At 40.0% G+C, this 22,458-nt stretch overlaps 1 protein-coding gene across 1 annotated transcript in view; it reads left to right on the top strand.

The window, feature by feature from the left end:
- The first annotated feature begins 4,915 nt into the window (after nt 1-4,915).
- TRMT9B (tRNA methyltransferase 9B (putative)) overlaps nt 4,916-22,458 on the top strand; it is a 43,890-nt gene continuing 26,347 nt past the window's right edge. Inside the window, 2 exon segments of the mRNA XM_023538065.1 lie at nt 4,916-5,001; nt 5,725-5,874. The gene's annotated coding sequence lies outside the window, so the exon portion shown is untranslated.

The raw sequence follows: 22,458 nt of genomic DNA, 5'->3' as shown, positions 1-22,458 counted from the left end.
CAAACACACACACACACACACACACACACACACACACACACACACACGCAAAAATCAGACTGAGATGTTGTATCTCAGAGTGCTTCTTGAAAAAGAGTTATGTAATAGCACTATAAAAAAGGAGAGGTAAAATAAACCAGGAGACACGTGTCACTTCCTGTTCCAGCAAAAAGCTGACTCCAGGAATTACAGGATCATAAGCAGAAGACAATGAAAGAGCAACATGGCAGAAATTAAGAGAGAAGGATGCAGAAGCAATAGCTACAGAGATAGAGGAAGTAGTAAAAGGACATAGAGGATAGTGCAGGGTGACAGTTTCCCGTGCGGCAAAAGAAACAATGCTGTTTTATATCTTCAGCAAACATTATGAACTATAAGGAATAGGGATAATAGAGTTGTGCTGGTGAGAAGAGAAAAATACTAGTGTGCATGATAACTTTAGCTATAAAGAATGTTTTTGATAATGCTACTAGGATAACAAGAATTTACATGTTATCATGCTGGCAAACAAAACAGGATGCATTTGGAGATAGGTGACCCATGGATTCGTGGTAACGAAAACAAAAATGGCTTAAGTGGTAGTGTGTTGAGATCAGCATTTGAGGGGATACCTGCTGTGGTTTTATTCAATACTGCAATGCAGAGAGTGTCACCCACTTATAGATCAGAAGTAAATGCCTATGTTCCTTCAACAAAAACTTATTGAACACTTCCATATGCATGGCTCTGAGTTAGACTTTGAGGATACAAAGTTGAATCCTACATCTGGGTCTCCTCTAGGAGAGTCATGGGACACATGAGCTCTCATGACATTCTGTAACTTCCCTTCTAGATACTTGTTTCAGTTTTTGAATTAAGCACTTTATTTGTGATATTTGTGATTATTTCATTAATGTCTGTCATCTCACTACCATAAGCTCCATGAGGATAGATATTTTATTTGTTTTGTTCTCCACTGTTTTCCTAGCACAGTGCCTAGCACATAATAAATGTTCGACGAATATTTGAATGAATAAATGAATGAATGAATGAATGCTCCAAGATATTATCATGCTAAACTAGTTAAATATCACTCAGAAATATGAATGAGTTTGAAAGGAGGAGAAATGTGGGTAAAAAAGCAATATTTTTTAAAGTCTCCATTATGGTAAGAATAGATAAGTATCCAAAGTGGTTAAATAGCCAGTACTTAAACCGGGGCTAATGTAGTAGATGGTCAAAGTTGAAATGAATGAAATGGCCTTGCGGCTTATAGTAATACATGCAAATTCACAAATTCAAACATATGCATCGAGCTCTAAGCGCCAAGAGCTGTGGTAGGCTCTGAGGACAAAATAAATAATGGTCAAAAGCTCTAGGAAAATAACTTATATGAATTTCTACATACATGCCATAATTTAAGAAACTAGAGGTGTGGAGTTTATGGCTGCATAAGCTGGAGAAGTCTTAGGATGTCCCTAGGGCCCACAGTGGTAGGTTGGGGCCAGGCTGTGAGGAGCGCTGTATCCTCTTCTATGGGATTTGTGGTATTTAACAAGCAAAGGAAAATGAGTAATAGTCCTCAAACATAAGGGACATGAAATGATTTGGTTTTATTTATTGATTATATTTTTCTTCCATATTTCCATTAAATAAATGGTTAAAAATAATAACTGCTAAATCATGAATATAATTTTCATAATAGTTCTGAGGGAAAATATTATTTTTTTGCAGAAAATGTTTATTTTAGTAAAAAAGCAGTAAAATAAATATGGGAAAGTGTGAGTTGATTTGTAGAAATTTGTTTTCAGATAACATCTCTAAAGAAGGTATCTCTTCTGTTTCATTAAGAGGAAAGAAGATCACTAAAAGGATAGAACCTTGGACAGGATAATTATAGCTCTATTTGCTGTCATGGCAGTGTTATAGGTAATCAGTATGTTAATCATACGATTGTGTTTATTCAGGTGATAAATAGAAGAAATATGTTACCTATATTAATATTACATATTAAGCAACTACACTAGGAAGTAAGAAAGAACAAGCAATAGTCTCCACAGCCATAAGCAACTCAGAAGGTGCTGGAAGATCAACAAAGAAACACAGCAGCCACAGGTAATACTGTAGGGTGAGCTCCTCTGTCGTCAAGTCATCCATCGCTCCTACAGTATGATATGGTCATGCATGTGGCTCAGTTTAACTCTGTTTCTCCTGCAGCAGTGAACAGAGTGGTTAAGAACACAGGTTCTGGAACACTCACTGCCTAGGTTCAAATCCAGGCCTTGCCTGTAAGATACTTGGGAAAAAATCTGACTGAGTCATCTTTCCTGTCTAATATAGCACATGCCTATCTGGCAGCCTTCTGCCAGCTGATGCCTTATAGGTCACAGGACAAACTAGACAGCTCCTTCAGATGGACATGGATCCTTGGTTGAATTAGTCACATGATGGAAAGTCTGGCATCCTATGTGTAAGGAAGCAGTCACTGCATCTCTTAGAAGGGAGCAGGCCTGCAATCTGCTCCTTAAGAGACATAGAGAGTTAACCAGTAAAGGAACTGAGTTGACTAAGCAACATAATAATCATATATAATAATATATAAATATGATATAACATGTATACATATTATATTATGTAATATAGAAATACATATGTACTAATAAAGGCACTTAACTGAGCAAACTAAAATGAAGCCAGGTGTAAGTTTAGAAAAAGCAGAACACTTGTTCAATGTTCAGTGGTTGAGGCCATTGTTAACACACTTCATAATTAGCTACAAGAAAAAATCTACTGTTTCTATATAGACTCCACTTATTAATAATAATCTTATGTGTGGCATCAGTGGCATACCCATAATTTCCTTTTTTCCTTTTTTTAATACAAAATTTCTATTCTAACAAGCTAAGAAATGTTATAGAATCGGTTATGTCTATCTGAGAGTAAAAATTTTTTTAAAAATTTTCATGAAAATTGTCAACATTCACAAATAAAGAGATAAAAATACAACACCCTCCCCATATACCTACTTAGTATCAGCAACTGCCAGTGTTCGAGAGGCATATTTTATCTGTCTTCTCCACTTTTTCTGAGAAATGAAAGTGAAATCCTCACGTACAAAAAGAACATAAGTGTTAAAAGGTCCAGCTTCAACAAGAAAGTGCTATGCTTCCAAGTGGACAAATTTTCCTTATAACACTTTTCTTTCCATTCTCTCAGCCATTACCTGAATTCTGTTAGTGGCCATGGAAATGCCTCCTCTGATGGTCTCAAAGAGAATAATCTCTTTATTTTTTCCCTGCCTCCAAACAAAGAAATGGTAACTCAAGCTCACAAACCTCTAGAGATACCACAGATCCGTTTTAACCAGTCTGTGAAATCTCAGAAAATGTATGCACATATTTTCACATTTCACAGGAGAATTTCACAGGAGAATTTCAAAGCTCCTATCAGATTCTCACACCAGCTATTACCTACAAAAAGTTAAGAACCTCTGCCTCTGCATACCCTGAAAACATAGCAAACATACTTTCTCACTTCCACTCCTTAGCCAATTCCCTGTATCAAAATCTGGCTCCTGTCACCACCTCCGGGATGCCTTCCCTGACCATCTCACCTATAACTGATTTCCCTAATGTTTTCCTGCCAAATTTAAACCAAGCTACTTTCATATTTATCACATTCTGTTGAGATTCCATTCACAAGTATGTATTAGATACCTACTCTGTACCAGGCACTATACTATACCGATTTAGGTATGCTTTTTCTCCTATTGTACTGTTAGAAGAGGGCAGGGAACATCACAGTATCCAGTATGTATCCTGCAACCAAGGACATATGGTTGTTGTAGCTCTACTGAATGGAAAAAATGAGCAGTGGCACTTCTGTGGGCTGCCATTCAGCTCCAGAAGAACATGTAAAACCAGGCTCATGACGTTTTTGTTTTTCTTTTTAAATGCAAAAAAGAGACATTTATAGAAAAAAAGGAAATGTCTACTTGATTATCTTGGTCATGGAAATAAAAATGCCCAAGCAAAGGTTCTCCCCCATACCAATATACTGTGGCACTAGAAAAGGATTCCAGAATCACAATCGATGCTGATCTCCACCCCCACTTAGTATACCTTATATACACCAGTGTCTATTTGAGACATAGTTACAGTTGGGTCCCCACAAAAAACCATGTCTAGAAAAACAACTCAACATGAAGTCCTCCCACCCCCATGGACCTCAGGAGTATCAACCTCATACACAAAGGGCAGGAATTACTAAACATGCTAATTTTTCAATATCGGGCACTAGTATCTTTTAAAGTACACAGGCCCCTGATGATTATTGAGTTTAATAACAGAGGTTGAAGATTATCACGCTAAGGACCTGGCAGAAAGTAGTTAACTCTACTGTTACAGACGTAGTGTATGTGTGTGCGGGGCGGGGGCGGGGGAGGTTATCTACGTCCAATTTTAGGTAGAACCTTCTAAGTTCTATCCTTCCTTATAGATGGGGCTAGTATTGCAAAACTCTTTTAACAGATTAAGTATCCTGTTTTAGTGAAAGTTCTGAAGTCGAAGCAATGGCACCTCGGACTTAACCCTTCTTGTGTTCGGTTATTTCATATACCGGTAGGGACAATTCTCTTGAAGTACGTGGTTGCAAGGATCAAATGAGAATAGATGCGCTAAAGCGTCACGTTGTTGTCACCCCAGGTACGGCGTTGCCTCGCTCCGGGCGGGTCAGGTGTGGTGTACTCGTCTTGGCGTCCTCTCCCAAGTAGGACGGGCCACGCCAGCAAGGACAGACGAGAAGTGCGGGGAGGAGGCAGGAAGGTCACCCCCATCCCGCAGCAGAGCCTCACTTTCCCGGCACGTTTGGGCGGGGCGTTCCAGCAGACTAAGCAGGGAGGCGACACTCCCCGGGCTCCGCTCCACGCCTGCCACCCCTCCGAGGCTGTCCGCCCTCCCGGCCCGGAGGCGCCGTGGACCTCGGTCTCCCGACTGCCCGAGCCCTAGCACCGCCTCGGGAGAGGTGAGGGCGGGTCAGGGAGGCGGGGATGTCGATGGGGGTGGAGAACCGCGCTCCGGGGCCCGCGGGCTGTCGCCTAGCTGTTGTAGAAGGCCCCCGAGCCCCAGGAGCAGCGCTTCCCGCGCGGGGCGCGCCTGGAGAAGGGCGGGCGAAGCCAGAGCCGGGCCAAGGCGGGAGGAGGAGCTTGCGGAGGGGCCACCCTACCAGCTCTGCCAGACCAGCCACGGCCCAGGAGGCCTCAGGGGGCCTGGCTGTAACTTCTCTTTGGAAGCCCAGATACGCTCCCGGGCGCACGCGCGCTCCTCCTCGGGCACGCGCGCCCCCGGCGCCCCTCTGCCTCGCGCGCCCTCCGTCTATTTTTTCCAATTGCGTTCATTCTCACACTCTAAAATAGGTCAAAGGATGGAAGTTACACCTGGTACAGCCCCTGGCTCTGATGCAAAAGCAGCTTTTTCTCCCCGGCTCCGGAAGAGCATTGCAACTATTCAGTTCGGTGGCGCTTCCCGCCCCCATACTGTGCCGAAAGCGCGGCGACCATGGCTCTAACAATGGTCTGCAGAGCGGACCGGCGGGAAGCCTCTTATCCAGCCTAGTTCTGCTGGTTCTACGCCTGCCCTCCCTCTGCCGACTGGGAGGAGAGGGCGCGACAGGTCGCCTAGCGAGCGCGCGCTCGCGACTGGGATCTGACCTCCTGGGTGAGTTCCTGCGCTTCTTCTGTCATTCTAGTCGCCGAGGGTGACCTGTTTACCTTGAAAACTTAGACGTGATCGAAACAGGCGAGCCTGCCATGCATTAAGGGACTGCGGAATGTGCTTCAGATGTACACCGGATAAATCAGAACTGGGAGCTGCAGGGGACATATTCAGTGTCTTAAAGGTGAAAATGAATTTGTATTTTCATTGAATACATGTCTGTCTTTCCCTTTAGAAGCTATCTTTTGGGAACTGATTTTTAACTAGTGGGAGGCAGTGAACTAAGGGATAACTTGAAGGTAGAAGTTTGTCAGAATATATTTTTAGTTGATCTGAAAGAACTTACTGAAATAGTCAAAGCGAACGACAAAAATATAGTTTAAAAAAATATCAAAACAGGATGGTAGGATTTATATAATGTTTGCTATATGAATATATATATATTTCATATATATATATATATATTTGTATTACCTGGGTTCTTTGTGATAATATTCATAAGCATGCAATGCTTTATGTGGGAAGAGGGTAAGGCTGTAAACATGTACATATTGGTTGGTATGCATGCATTTAAATGTTCATGGAACATTTTATGTGGGCAGAGAGCTAGAATATATCATTTTGAGGTTAAGGTTATTGGCAATATTACAGGTAATGATTGACATTTAACCCCTTGTTTCAAGGGATAAAAGTACTATTATTAATGTGACTCATAATCCTACTGAATCCTTGGACGTTGCTGGCTAATAAATGGTTAATTCGTTTTGAAATTTAACGCAGGGAGGGACTGTAGGTTTTTCTGTCCTTGACGCCTGGCTGAAAATGCAGTGTAAAGGACTCGCACTTGGCAGGGGAAGCTTTGGGGTAGCTCAGAGGGGAAGATCTTTTGAGAAGAACGAAAGTGACACCATGATTGCCATAGATTGCATACAACTTCTTCTAAAGGAGATGTTGGCAAGTTGGAAAGCATCTCCTCACTAAGGAAACTGAGAGAGCTGCTGCTTTAATTAATGCATTTGGTCAGATCTGAAAAGGGTACTCTGTAGACTGTTCTCTTAATTCAAAAGAAACCGTATTTCTAGAAAAATTCTATTACTGTAATGATGTTCTTTGGAAATAGTGTGTGTGTGTGTGTGTGTGTGTGTGCGCGCGCGCGCGTGTGTGTGTGTGTGTGTGTGTGTGTGTTTTAATATAGTTAAAGCACCAGGGCAGTTCAAAGGTTTTAATAAAATTTTACTTACCTGAGGGATATGAAACCGAAAATGCTCTCTGCATGGTTAACTCTGCCTTACAATGGAGGGGTAGGGAGTCTGTCCCAAATCAATCTTAAATCTCTGTGTGTATCTTCTAAAACCAAATCTTACTGGGGATTAAGAGGACTGTGAAGGTATTAATGTTTACAGTATTTCCGATAGGTGTATATGTGAATACTTATATGCATTTCCATTGTAAAGAATTCATACGCGCCTTTTAGAGAGCTAGTTTCCAAAATCTGAAACACATTATGATGCAAGCGCAATCGCTGCTTGGAAGAAGGCAGAAAGGGTCGGACAAGCTTGGAAAGATACAGGATCTCAATGCTGAAAAAATGCACCTAAATCCTGTGTTTACTGTGTGTTGATGTTCCGATTTGTATTTTAATTCGGAATAGGGTGAAGCTCTCATAATTTAGCCCCTGGTATAATGCATTGTTGCGATGAGGCTGTCAGCACTTGTCGGTGCCGTCTTGTATTTTTACTTGTAGATAAATTAGGAAGTGTTCTGAGAAGACTGGCATGAAAGTTTTAAGATATTGGGGATTTATTTAAGGACACACTGAAGTAAACCAATCAAGCTTAATTCTAGCACAGTTTGGTCTCTGGTAGAGCTGAAAATATCGAGACGCTAAATGACCAGTAGAATGTCCTTCCGCTTTTGTGATTCTCTTCTCTTGATGTCATGAGAGGAAACATAGCATAGACCTCTGGCTAAGAGGTCTCCAAAAGGGAGCTGACATCATTCATTCAGGTCCTTACTTCCCACCAAAAGAAACTTCTACCCGTGCAAGGAAAGGAATTTAGAGTTTGCACTCCATCATCTCGAGTGAATCCCAGCTCAGCCATTTCCTAGTCTATGAAATGGGGATAATGATACTTCCCAAGGTGGTTGTGAGGAGCAAATGGCATAGTTGGTGTAAAATGCTCAATACGCTGTCAGCACATTGTGGCCAGTCTTGTAAGAAAGAGAAACTTGTTGACTTAAGTATCATCTCTAGGGGGCTGCAGAGGGGTTGCCGAATAATTAACAAAAAAATGGATCATTCTCCTGTCATCGTATATTTATTATGCTCTTATGGTCTACAGAATTGTATACACTAGACTTTTAGTAGTCAGTGGCCTTTGGGAGTTAGAGGCTTACACAGTCAAACATGCATCTCCACCTTAGACAAGTTTTAGGCTTACCTGTAGTGTCTTTGGAGATAATGATGAGATAATAGAAGGAGGGAGGAGATTCTAGAATCAAATATGAACATTCGATTAACCGATTTCTGTTAATGCCATGAGAAGTATGGCCCTCATAAAATCCTAGTAATTCTTCACTTTCCCCTGGACAGTTAAAAAGGTAATGAGCATCTGTCATTATATTTAGAAATGGAGTATTTGGTCTTCGGGGATGAAGCAGCAATAACATTCATTCAGTTTTTCAATTGTTCAGCATTGTCAAGGCACCTAAGGCACCATGCGAAGCCTTTAGGATGCAAAAGCAAGACAAACAGACCTGACTCCTCGGAGAACACAGGTCTGCTGGTAATACATAGATAAACCTGTTATTATAACTGTACCATGTCAGTATAACTGTACTATGCAGGAAATGTCAAGGGCAGAAACGGGGAATTTGACATGTGGAGGGAGAAATGCCTGCTTAAGGAAGTGATACTGGGGTTGTGACGGAAGGTCCTTGGGGAAGGAAGAATGTTTAATGCCAAGTGAACAGCACCTGCAGGGACTTTGCATGCACTGCCCATGTATGTTGATAGGGAGGACTGTGGAGAGAACAGTACCTTTGAAGAGGGGGGCAATGTGTGAATGAGGCTGGAACGGTAGGGCGGGGCAGTGACGCACATTTTCTTTTATTTTATGTTAAGGATTACAGTCTCGGTGGAACTCTTAATTCCCTTGTAAACGGCCTACCTTAGACTTTCTTTTCATACTACTCTATTGAATTATGAAAAGGATATTTACAATCATTTTTAGCTGGTCAGAATTTAGACCAGTATTTACCAAAATTGACTAGTTTGTCAGCTCTTTGCATTACTAGTTGTGTGACTTTAAAATCATTTGCATTAAATTTTTTAATCTAACAGATTTTTGTTTAAAATACATATTTTGTGTATTTTCAGCTACCATACACATCATATATATATAATATATATATAGGCTATCTATAGGATAACTGGAAGTATACAAAATAAATATGTTTATCCAGTTTGACTCTTGTGTGTCTATTTAAGAGCTGTAGGGACTGATTTACTTCCTGAGTCCGTAGTTGAAAACCCCTGAGCTCTACAATATGTGTCCAGCAGGGCAGTGACAGGAAGCAGCAATCACCCTTGGTGGATTGCTCTCCAGGACTATCCAGGCAGGGTCATGTGAGCAGTCTGGTGTATGATCCTGTTCACCATCCGCGTGGTTGTATTCGCTTTGTTATTCCCTGTTCCTTTCACCCTTTCCTTCTTTTTCCTTCCTCTTGCCCCTCTTTGTCATTTTTTCTTTAATGTTTTTTTTTTCTATCTCTCTCTATCCTGGGGTCTCCATTATTATTTCTCAGCTTTTGTAATTATGCTTTGGCCTCAACCTAGGCCTGAAGGAGTGATGGCACTGGTTCGGGTAGTTCTGGATAGTACGGTCCGTGACCTTCCTGTTCCTTAAGGCATAACCATATATGACAGATGGACACAAGCCTTTTCCGTTTTGACTTTTTCCCCAGACATTACCTGCTGTCTTGTGCATTGAATACTCTCATCCATCCCTTCTCCTTCTTGTATCAGTCAGGTTGCTGATAAATATATATGTAACAGACTGACAGATTCACTGAGTAACTCCATTTGTTTCAGCCACTCTTCTTTCATTTCCTAGCTCTATTTATCAGAGGCAAATATAAAATGATTTCATTCAGTAATCGAGATTAATTCCTCGATGTGGTAATATAATTTCTAAGTGAAAATAAATGACAATTGATGACTTAGCAATAAGAGAGATCCAGTCATATCTACTTTAATCGTTTTCAAAACAGATATCTGACAAGTGCCAGGGTATGAAATAAGTGATTGGAGCAAATTCAAGCACACTCCTATTTTAATCTAGTCTAGAAACCATCCTAGCTACTCTAAGCAGAAAGAGGTTTAATATGGGAGTTAGGTACTCACAAGAAGGTTGGGAGGGACGGTGCAACGTAAAGGAGAGGAGAGAATCCAGGCTGAGCCCAAGGGAGGACTCCTAGACAGGACACTGAATTGGCTTCCAGGGCTGCTGCCATCGTTGTCACAGTCTGGAGGCTGAGAATCAGAGCCACCACCTGAGCTGCTGACCTCAAGAGCACACTGTTTGATCTGTGTTCCAGTGATCAGAGAAACTGTTGTAAAGTGCCTCTCCCTCCAGGAAGCTAGTGACTAAACACTGCTACCAAAAATAAAAACAAGCTAGCAAACATCTTCCTTGGATACCCTCCACCTTGCTTCTCATCCATGTCATTTCACTGGCAGAACCTAATCTGAGCCCAGAACCCTAGCTGCAAGAGAGTCTGGGAAATGTACTTTGTAGCTTTCCAGCCTCAAAGATAGGAGAATACACAGTTGAAGGAGACTGGAATGAATGCTGAGTGATACTTCATCGTGTGTAACATTTAACTAGAGACTTAACTAGACTTTCAAAGCAAGTAGATGATATCTGGTAAGAATCAAGAAAAGATCCAATTTCCATTTCAAACAGATGGGTATTATAGTCATTATGGTTGAAATTGCTGGAGAAAGCATCAAGCAAATAAATAACTAAAAATTACCAAGTGTCTGCCTCAGCATGTGGTTCTACTTGAATGTGAAATAATATTCCTTTTTTTTCAGTTTAGTAATCAAAGTAAAATATCAGGAAAATGATTTTTCAAACGGTCATCCCTACCAGAGTCCGAGATAACCTAGCCATTTAATGAATTACAATACAAAAGAAGAATGCAACAGGGTTTGGTCAGAGAAATAATAACTCCTGGCAGGCTGGTTCTTTCATCACCTGTGTATCTATCTTTCTACCAAATCTTTTCTGCTCTATAATTTTAACGGTGCTTTTTTAAAGGATTGCAAAGATAGAAATGACCTGTTAATTTGAGATCAAAAATAGGAGTATGCTTGAATTTACTCCAATCACTTATTTTATACCCTTGCACTTGTCAGATTTCTGTTTTGAAAACGATTAAAGTAGTTATGACTGGATCTCTCTTATTGCTAAGTCATCAATTATCATTTATTTTCACTTAGAAATTATATTACCACATCTAGGAATTAATCTCGATTACTGAATGAAATAATTTTATATTTGCCTCTGATAAATAGAGCTAGGAAATGAAAGAAGGGTGGCCGAAACAAATGGAGTTACTCAGTGAATCTGTCAGTCTGTTACACATATATTTTTAATTGATTTTTACATCTACAAAGGTAAGGCTCCATTCAGATATCTTTTGTGGTAGATGACGAAAGCATTTAAATGCAGAATTACATTTAATACATTATACGTCATACATTTAATTTAACTTAATTATAATTTAATTTAATTACACTTAACACATTAATAGTGGGTAAATGACACTATGATATGAATATGTTCTTTGGGTCCAGTGATGACACCAAGAGTTTAGCCACTCTACACCAAACCAACAAAAATAAACACATCAAAACAACAATACTGCTGTTGCTCTGTAAATGCAACTTTAAGACAAATTAACTGTTTTTCATCTTGAGCCCCAACCAGGCTGTTGTTCTGAAACCTCACTTACAGTGTACTCTCAGTACAGAACTGCTTGAATCTCACATTATATTATTTGATTAATTGTAAGAGGAAGTAATTAATGTTAATCTTTTTATATTATAGTAACACACTAATGACTGCACCAATGCTAGCTTCTCTCCCATCTCCGGCACAATTTTTCTTCCATTCATAATCAAGTAAACATTTGAGAAAAAAAAACCTTGATTTTCCTCCCTCTAGATTATAAGAGTGATGAATTTTGTCTTTAGCTCTTTGAGCTTAGTGGAAGATTAAGTTGGAGGACACAAAAACTTCTTTTATGGATTGGAAATCAAAATGATCTTTTGATTTGCCAAGTGTATTGTGAATCAAAAGAACATCCCAATCTGAAGTCACTCCTTGGTTAGATCATTGACGTGCCAAGTTGAAGCAGGCAGGTGAGCAGAGAGAGCACGAGTTTTTTTTTGTTTAATTTTTTAAAGCAAAATTTGAGGAGAATCAAGCCAGAATATTGACAATTATTGAATGATACGTTTATTCATTGACTCAAGAAGTGGATATTAAGAACCTCTGTTGTACCGGGATAAGCGCAAGATGCTAAAGATGTATGGCTCTGCCGTTGAGAGGCTGGTGGTCTAAGGGAGATAGCGGTAAAATGTTATGGTAATATGGAACTTATATCACAAGTATGGAGAACATGGCTTTTTCAAAGAAAAGGTACTGTGACATAGCAATGGGTGGAGTTAATTGAAACAAACATATATCTGACTTCAAAGAATATCTGCTGATATTTAAACAACAACAGAAAGGCAGACAGGAGAGGCAAAAAATGGCAACTGTCTAGGACTATATCTTTTATCAGTTCCCTTTAACCCAAAGAAATAATTACTTGAGCTTGTCGAAAGTTAGACGGTTTTAGTGTTTAAAGAAATAACGACTTTGTAAGAAAAGAGAACTGTTTTAAGTTAATGTTCAGAAAGTAATCAGTAGTCTTTAAAAAATGTTAAGGGTGGCATCAAGGAAAGGCGGAGCCCATTCCCATTCAAGAACTTCATTCCCATGGCCACGAGAAATTGAATTCAATTATAAGAATGAGCTTGGAAGCAAATTTTCCCTCAGAGGTTCTAGGTCACAGCTCATCTAGCTCAGGCTGGGCAATATCTTGGTTTCAGCCCTGTCACACCTTGAGCAGAAACCCCAGCTATGTTGTACCAAACTTCTGACCTACAGAGTTTTGAGCTAATAAATGCATGTTGTTTTAAGTTAAAAAAAAAAAAAAAATCCGAGCCCCTAACATTCTACAGGACATAGAATTAGAGTAATTTGAGAAAATGTAGGCACATTCCAAATGTTAAGATCTTTGCAAATGCAGATGGCCATGCACTGATTTATATAATTATGAAATGCATCTAGTGTGACCGTGTGATTTATTGTTCTGTCTGGGACACTTTTGAGCGTGAAAGGGGCCCTGTTAATTATTGCCATGGGGAAAGAAGCACAAATGAGGACTGCTTCAGCAAACCAGGACTTGGGGTCACTTAAGATTAATAATGCTAGTTGTGTAGCATTATTGCATTAACTGCAATATTGAGTTTTTAAAATTTTTGGTAACATATACATAACATAAAACTTAATATTTTAGCCTTTTTTAAGTGTACAGTGCAGTGGCATTAAGTACATTCACAACCATCATCATCATTCATCTCCAGAGCTTTTATCATCTGCAAAGATGAAATTGTACCTGATAAATAATAACTACCCTTTTACCTCTCGCTCCAGCTCCTGGCAACCACCATTCTACTTCTTGTCTCTATGAATTTGACTACTCTGGATACTTTGTATTAGTGGAGTCGTACATATTTGTCCTTTTATGACTGACTTATTTTACTTACTATATCATCCAAGCTCTTAGCAGTTGAGGAAGATGTACTTAAGACTTCTGAGCAGATGACATACTTCCTTGCCAACCAGTTCCATGTTGGTTTAGGGCTTAGGCCAGGGCCCACAAGATCCCCTGAAAAGCCTGAAACCAGAGAAAATGCCGGTCCCAGAAGCTGCAAAGCTATCCATCATCAAGGCCCTGTAACCTACCATTCATTTTCCCTACTGCAGACACTGACTGGATTCTCCACGTAGGAAGCTCTTGAGGCTTTGCACTGAGTTGGCAGAAATGCAGACTTAGCTCTTCTTGTTTTGCTAGCAAAGAATGTTTAGTTACTACCTGACCATGGAAAGATGGGCTAGACCATACACCATTCCCTTAAAAAAGCTGTATACATACACGTGCACACTCATATGTATGTGGTATACATAGAAACCTGCAAGCAGAATGTTGAGCCAGATATTTTAAAAGATTTTTTCCCAGCCAAAGTAATTTATGATCTTTTGTCTGATAATTTGTCTATTCTACTTATTAAAATTTGGGCCTTTGGAAATGTATTGGCAGTATGTGCATACAGAAACTTTTTATTCTCATTAAGATGACATATTCTGGCAAGAAACTGATGGATTTATGTATTGTATACCACTTTAGAATGGTACTGAATCTTAAAAAAAAAAACAGAAGCTGTTAGAAATTCTATCACTCATGCAACTAAAAGCAGGTGAACTTAACACTGCAGGTCTCTATGCTGGAAGCAAGTTATGCCCTGTGGACTCAATTGTCAGGTTATAAACTTCTAACTACATAGTTTGGTGTTTTATTATTCCCAGTACTCTATGTTTTATGATGGATCCATTCAAACAGGAAATTAAAGAATAATTGAATAATAAAAAATGGAGAAAAAATTGTGTTCTATTTTGACATGAATTTTTTTACATGTAATTAGTAATCTATAAAGCATTTATACAGGTTATCGAATATTTTGTGTAGCAGCTACTTTAGAAAAAGCTGTGACAGTAACTCCTGTTTCCCTGGACTTGTTTATTAAAACTAAATTGCGTTGTGACATGGTAGACCTCTGGGCTTGTAGAATTAATATACATGGATTCTGGTCCTTAGTCCTTAAGAAATTAATTATAAAGTTTTCTTTTCTTTACTGATTGGCTCTCAAGTATTTGTAAGTGACATCAGTGGCGTTAGTTTTCACTGACTGTAACTTAGAGCTTAAACATCATTTCACGCACAGCTGATAATTTCCTGGCCCCACCACCTCAGCATGATGCTATTCTCTGTCAGCCTTGCACTCTGCATCGACCTTCCTCATGCTTTTCTAAGCGTCACAAATCCTTCACTTGAGCAGAACGCAAGTTGTTTCAGGCTTTTTGCTTGCTGAATGGTCAGTGACTTCAGAAAGAGTACATTCCAGTCCAAGTGCTAATCATCAATCCCAGAGGTGCCAGCAAAATGATCATCCTGTGGAATTCAATCATAGTTTTCCTCAAGGGCGATGTTGCTATAAATCTTAGTGATAGAAGCATGTGTCAGGAAAATCCAAGAGACTCATGAGATAGAGTGGGGTCATATAGCAGCCAAGCTGTAGTGGGTAGAGAGGAGAACGAGGGAGGAAGTAGGCAAGCCTTATAGACACCTCTTGTAAATGAAAGAAAGAGGAGGAGGCTATAGCTTGAAGGCAGAAGCAAGGTCTTGGAATGGCTTGTATTTGTATGTGGTTTTGTGTTTCTATTTGAGGAGAAGGAACTGGCTGAGGAGCAGAGGCCATTGGAAGAAAGACTAAAGATGGAAAGAGAAAGGATACACTAATGTCCCAGAAAAGATGAGATCAAGAGAGGAGAGACGGTAGCCTTTGACTCTGATAATTCTGAAACAAAAGAGATGTACAAGCTTTTGGGTCAGAAGGAAGGAAATTGAAGAAATATACATTTTCTTAGTGAAGTAGGAGCAGAGTTAGCCTGATAAGGCACTCTTTGTCAATATATTTGTCAATATCTCAGGCTTTCAGGGGAAATTGGACTAAGTTCCCAGTAAAAGTTTTGGGTTTCTATCTATTTTCCCATGTTTGACTCTGTTCATGCATGAGCTGTTCACCTTCTTATATTTTAACAGTTTAGGAGGCCGTACAACAAAGATCTGATGATTGAAGTAGAGTATTGGCCTTAGTAAAGAGCAGCTACTTTGAAAACCTCAGGTCATTATTGTCATATGAGTTATTTTTTGTAATATAAAAACTATTTTTCAAAAATTTATATTCATGCTTTTTAACATTTCATGTTTCAGCATCACTGAAAATGAGGTGCATCTCACAGTTGATGGCATATCATTGACTTTCTTAGTAAAATAATTGTGCGTATTACAAAATAGTTGGTATCTTAATCAGCACAGGCTGCCCTAAAAAAAGACCACACACAGGCCAGGTGGCTGGAACGATAGAAATTTATTTTCTTATAGTTCTAGAGGCTGGAAATCCCAAATCAAGGGGTCAGCTGATCTCGTTTCCAGTGATAGTCCGCTTCTCAGCTTGCAGATGGCCACCTTCTCACACTGTCCTCACATGTCCTGCCCTCAGCGTGCACGTGGAGAGAGAGCTCTCTGGGGTCTCTTCTTATAAGGACGTTAATCCCGTTGAATCAGGGCCCCACCCTTATGAGTTCATTTAACCTTAATTACCCCTTATGGGTCCTATCTCGAAATAAAGTCACAGTGAAGGTCAGAGCTTCAATATAGGAATTTGGGGGGAAGACACAAACATTCAGCTCATGAAGATGGTATCCTAGATTCCATTAAGTATTGTATTCTTAACAGTCTTAATCTTAACAAACCAGCACCAAGATGTATTTTCATCTTGCATAGGAGCTTCAAGTTAAGTCTTTTGTCTTAATTCTTTTTGACTTTTTAATTTAGCCTCAGAACTCTTATTTAATTTTTTTAAAGAAGCTTATGATGAAACACTTAAAAGGTTAAAAATGGTATTTATAGTTTTAAATTAGAAATAATAGGCTGTGTATCCTTATAGGCTTATCTCAGAAGAAACAAACACAGTCATAAAATGGAGTCTGAAAACTGAAAAAATTGAACTTTCCAAAACAGTCTGGTTTATTCTGGGCACAGACTTAATAACTCCTGCTGCTAGGAGAAGTACAATTTACTGCCACAGGAAAGCTTAAAATGTCAAGCATATTCTTATAAAATACAGTGCAAGCTGCCTGCAAATTAGACCATTCTTTCAACTGGTGTATTTCCTACTTCTGTGCAGCTTTCATAATCGTGGCACTTAGAATTGAAAGTTCTGCGCATGATGTAAACAATCAAACCCTACCCCTGCATTGGTTTTCATAGGTATTAAGCAGGTATGGGTTGCTGCAGACAATGGAGGGAACTACAGGATCCCAGCTATTAGAAGCTCAGTATAAATGAAACAAAAGTAGCACTGAAGTGAACACACAGCAAGGAGTTGGCGTCACGAAGCTCTGGTTAAAAAGCAAAAGGTTAAAAAACAGAGGGCCAGTGCCCAGTGACTTAGCAGGAGGTCACAGGTGCATCGAGCCTTTTCTAGCATCTAGATCAAGACTCAGAACCAAGAAGGCCTGAGAGTGGTCGATACAGATCTCACCAAACTGGTTCATCCAAAGCTGACCCCTCTCATGATCTGAAAGTCTTCTTTCCCCCCGCCATATTTTAGGTAGGATTCCAAAAGATTTAGTTGTCTGATTTCTTTTAAGCCCAAAGCCAATCAAAAGCAGGAAATTTGAAAATAGAAGAGGAGACAGAGTGAGAAGTGACTGCCAACAGCAGGGCAGGGCTGAGAAATAGTTAAGTACTCAAAACCTAGTGTCGCTTAGTGTAGATGCAGACACTCCGTTAAACCTTGGTGAACGTTGCTGCTCTATCATATTTGTCATAATTAGCTCCAATGTTATCAATAAAAATGCGTTATTTGTAGACTACTTAGAAAGTATGTGGTATATGTTAGAGAAATTTCCATAAAAGTGATTAAAATAAATAATACCTTGATACTGAAAAGGATCAACCACAGCTATTTCTCACCTTAAATTATGTGACATGGGTTTTTATTAAAATTGGTCTAAAATTTGACTTTAGTACCTATTTATTTAGCACAGGACTTCTGAGACTAATGACACACACTAATACTATCCACCAACCGAATGTGAACATGGTGGAGACTCAGAGATCAGTCTGGCTTCTAGGGCACGTGACCAGAGGACTTACCCCCTAAAGATGGGCTAAGCTGTTTATTCAGGAGTTGGGCACAGTGGGGAGGTACGAGGCAAAGGGCTAATGGCCTCATTTCCCCAGATCAGAGGAGCAAAAAGATAGAATTTCCAATACTTTTGTTATTGTGTTTACATTTTTACAGTGAGCCTTTCAATTTTTACATTATAAGATTATAATCCAAAGGCAATTTTACAATCTAAACAGGATCAGTATGAACGCTACTCCATTTCAGAGATAGGGGAAGTATAGGTCATAAAATTCTTGGTAGTGTAAAACTAAACTTCTTTTTATAGTACACAAAAATTGTATTGGGAAGCAGAAATGTTCTCTGGGTTTCATGTTCAAACACTGCTTATCTCTAGGGTCCTGGAAAATCATGGCCTGTATTTTCTCTCTGAAATGATCATCTGAAGATTCTTAGAGCCCTGGAATCTGGTCAGTTAAACTAAATACTAGCACAGATAAAAACTCATCTAACATTGAACTCAAAATTTAGACCACTTTTAATAACAACCCGTTTCACATAATTTAACGTTAGGTTTTAGGAATAGACATGTTCAATGATGAGACTGGACCAGGAGTCTCCAACCCCCAGGCTGCGGACCGGTAAATGGTCTGTGGCCTGTTAGGAACCAGACCGCACAGCAGGAGGTGAGCGGCGGGTAACCGAGCAAAGCTTCATTTGTATTTGCAGCCGCTCCCCAGCGCTGGCATCACCTGCCTCAGCGCCACCTCAGATCATCAGGCATTAGATTCTGGTGCCAAAAAGGTTAGGGACTGCTGATTAGACAGTGGCAGAACTAGGACTTGCCCTCAGGACCTTAGGGCTTCCAAGTCATATTCTTAATTCCTCCTCCACCGTACCACTTCACTTCCACACAAATACTGAACCTCATGGGGCGACAATGAAGTCACAGGGAGAGTGGCAGCTACGCTATGCTCACCCTGGAGGTTTTTCTTGTGATAGAGCTGACGTTACAACGACTTTTTCTCTAGCATTTGACCAACTCGGGCCCTCTCCATTTAGATTATTTTTAACTTTCCTCCATTAATGCACTATACCTAAGTGAATCTTTTCTAATTAAAGTGGCTCTTTAACATCGGTAATTTCTAGGGAAGGCAAAACCTCCTGAGCTTTCAATTTTTCTCATTAAGTAAGCATGGAAACTGTCACTCCCATAGTAGAATTACAATCACTAATCCACTTAGAATGCCAGAAGAGTGTTAAGTACGTTTTCAGAACATTGTCTTTATACCGTATAGGGATTGTCAATATGAAAGTGGGAGCTAAAACTACGCTAGTAACAGATTTTGAATTTGTTCCGAAACATCGTTCCAAGTTTGATTTTGCCATTGTCATTGCACAGGCTGAAGGATCTTGTAATACAGCTTCTGAAAAAAGACAACAATATCGACAAATTTCTATTTTAGATCAGATGCTACCCAAATCACAAAAGACATACATTCTAAGGGACTATTAAGGTCTGCAGAAATGTGTGACTTTGCCAGGATGTGGCCTGTTTGATGAGGATGAGGTCAGGAGGGGCACCAGAGTGGGCAGACCTTTCTGACTTCTGTTCCTTTAGTCTTGAAAGCCACACAGGCTTTTCTCTTTAGAATGACTGTAAAAGAAGAGTTGTCTTTTATAAACAAACATTGATCCTTTAGCAGTTTCTGATTTATTTTTCATAAAGCACTACCATAGCTTCTAATTAATTACCGAAGTCTCTCCATGCTCCCTAATCTGAGGCCTGAATTTTTATGGACTGCGGTCAGGTTAAGAGGACTCTTAGTGACGTTTCAGGGTTCGAGCTGATGCCCACATTGAGTGCATGTTCAGCTGCCCCTTCTGGGAGGGACCAGTCCTCAAGGTGGTCAGGACAGGCAGCCCAAAAGGTGACCCCAGGTGCTCACAGAAGGCCCCAGAAGCACACCTCCACCTCTCCCAGTCGGTATTTTCCAATTTAACAATCTTGGCGAATTACTAGAAGAGCCGAGGCGTGATGGACCTACAACATGCTTTCTATTAGCCACACTGGCCTGGTCTGGCCAGCGTCAAGAGAGAAGTGACAAATCTGCAGTACTTAGAAGTCGTCACAGAGGCATACTCCTATGTACATCCTATGTAAAGCCAAAGTCCTCCTTCTGTTGGTTATACCCAGAGCCCTCCTGGGCTCTCAGGTGGTTGTGCTCACATAGGCTTGTAAACCCACCTTCCTCTTTTTTGTGTTATTTACACATAAATAAGTACACACGCGCACACACACACACACACACACACACACACACACACACAGGGACATGGGGGCAGGGGGAGAGAAAGAGAGGTATTTGAGATCCTAGGCTCCCTTATTGATACTGAACATCTTTTCCCTCTAATGATTTTCTGGTGATAATTCCAGCACTACTCGGTTTTCTTCTAGGTAAGAAAACTACATTTTCTTACACATATATATGTACACATATATATACACACATGCATTTATATATACACACATACATATATACATACGTATACACACATACTATATTTTACTTTTGTGAACAAAATTGTATGACAACAATCAAAAAAAAAGAAAAACCAAACCAATTTACTCTGTTAACTTTGCAGACATCTCTTATTTTTAAACAGAGCAGTCTGTTCTTTCACTGCCCTTGAACTGTTGGTTCTGAGATCTGTAAACCTGTTTTCCCTCTGTTCTCTTTATTTCTAAAGTAGTATTTGATTGACCTTTCGATTACGCCGCATTCTCCATCACACATGAGAATAAAGAGAGAAAGTTTATGGCAAGTGCCCTCCTCTTCATGTTGTACAATTCTTCCAGTTCAGTCACGGCTTTGCCTTGGGTGCAGGTCTTCTTCCCAGTCAGCCTGTGCTCTGTTGTTCGGGTCTCACTCTGACCCTTCTGGGCTATCTTTTCTCCCCGCACAATACTGCTGTGTCTTTAGATGTCAGTGAAAGAGAAGAGTTGGTTGCCCTGACCTGGTCTTTTCTGAGCTTTGTATTCCAATGTGTTAGACATTTAGCGCAGCTATCAAGAGTATACTGTGCCACAGATTAGAGTCTTAAAAATATCCAGCCAAGTTTAAAAGTATTAGCCACAGATAAGTATAATTTCATTTGGAACCGAAAATAAGAATTGGTACCATAGCTTTTTACTGAACTGCTTACTGTCAGTCACCTCACTCTTTTCCAGTCACTCAGTTGGAGTAGTAATGTGATGGGGACTGTGATAAGAAGAAATTCAATTCTAGTATGAGCTGTCAGTGCTTGAAAGTTATGTTGTGTTTTAGGAATGTTAAAGCACATTTCTATATGAAAATCAGAGTCTTAAAAGAGGAAGGGCACTTTTTTTATACCTAAGAGAAAGTAACAGAGTCTCGGAGAAGCTAAGTGACTTGCCCAAGGTCACACTGCCAGTAACAGACCTGGACCTAGATGTTTTTCTCCCAGTAAACAGTATTTTTTGATCACAGTAAAATGCTCTGAGTTCTGCTATTTCAGTTTTATTTGTGAGGTTTAATATATTTTATTGGCATTTCAATTTTCAAATTGTGTATTTTATTTATTGAATATAAAGGATAAACATAATCTTGTGTGTCTTATCTACTCTCAATTATCGCTACTTCACTTCTGACACTTCTGGTCACCAGATGTGTGGGGATTTTCAGCACATCAGGCAATTCTGCGGCACCAGCTGGATGTCCCACAGTTTAACTCATGTCTGACACTATCCACCTGGAGGTAGCAACAGATTCCACAGGTTAAAGGGCTCAGTCCCACAAGATTGCCCTCTACCTCATTTTAGTTGCCAGTACAAAATCCAGGTTATATCGCCTGTGCTTCTAACCAATCTGCTGACCTTCTGACTGATCGTGTGTTCTCATGACCCCCTTCCTTGGATTTGATTAAGTTTCTAGAGCAGCTCACAGAACTCAGGAAAACATTTTACTTATGAGATTACTGGCTTATTTTTAAAAGATAGAACTGAGGAATAGCCAGATGTAAGAGATGCTCTGGACAAGGTCTGGACCTCTCCCAGGTCTCAAGCTTCTGCCCCGTTGGAGTTTGAGGTGCACCACCCTCCTCACAGGTGGATGCATTCCTGTCCGTCAGCATGGAACCTCTCCAAACCCCATCTTTTTGGGGTTTTATGGAGGCAGGGTTGATTAAATCATTGGTTTTATTCCTGCCTCCCTTTGATGTGCCCTGTCTGCAGAGTTCCCTGTCAAAGATTTAACCTCCAGCCCTTTTCTCTCTGGAGGTCTGGGGATGGACTTGTCAGTCCAACGTTCTAATCATGAGGTTGGTTCCCCTGGCAACTAGCCCCATGATTAGGGGCTTTCCAAAGGTCTCCTTGTGCACATAATCTCAGGTGTTATAGAAAGGAGCTTGTTATTTGTTAATAACAAAAGACACTCATTTCACCTTTATGCTCTGGAGCTATTTCGGGAACTGGGGGAAAAAACAACATTATAACAGAAGATACCTCTGTGGCTCTTATACAGGAAATTACAAGGGTTTTAGGAGCTATATGCCAGGAATAGTGGACAAGGACCAAATATAGTTTTTATTATAAATCACAATATCACACTGAATGACTATCTTATGGATAACATGCTCTAATGTGCAAGAAAAATA

Source organism: Pteropus vampyrus, unplaced genomic scaffold (genome assembly GCF_000151845.1).
Source record: "Pteropus vampyrus isolate Shadow unplaced genomic scaffold, Pvam_2.0 Scaffold8, whole genome shotgun sequence".
Classification (NCBI taxonomy): Eukaryota; Metazoa; Chordata; class Mammalia; order Chiroptera; family Pteropodidae; genus Pteropus; species Pteropus vampyrus.
This window is presented reverse-complemented; position numbering and strand designations above follow the sequence as displayed.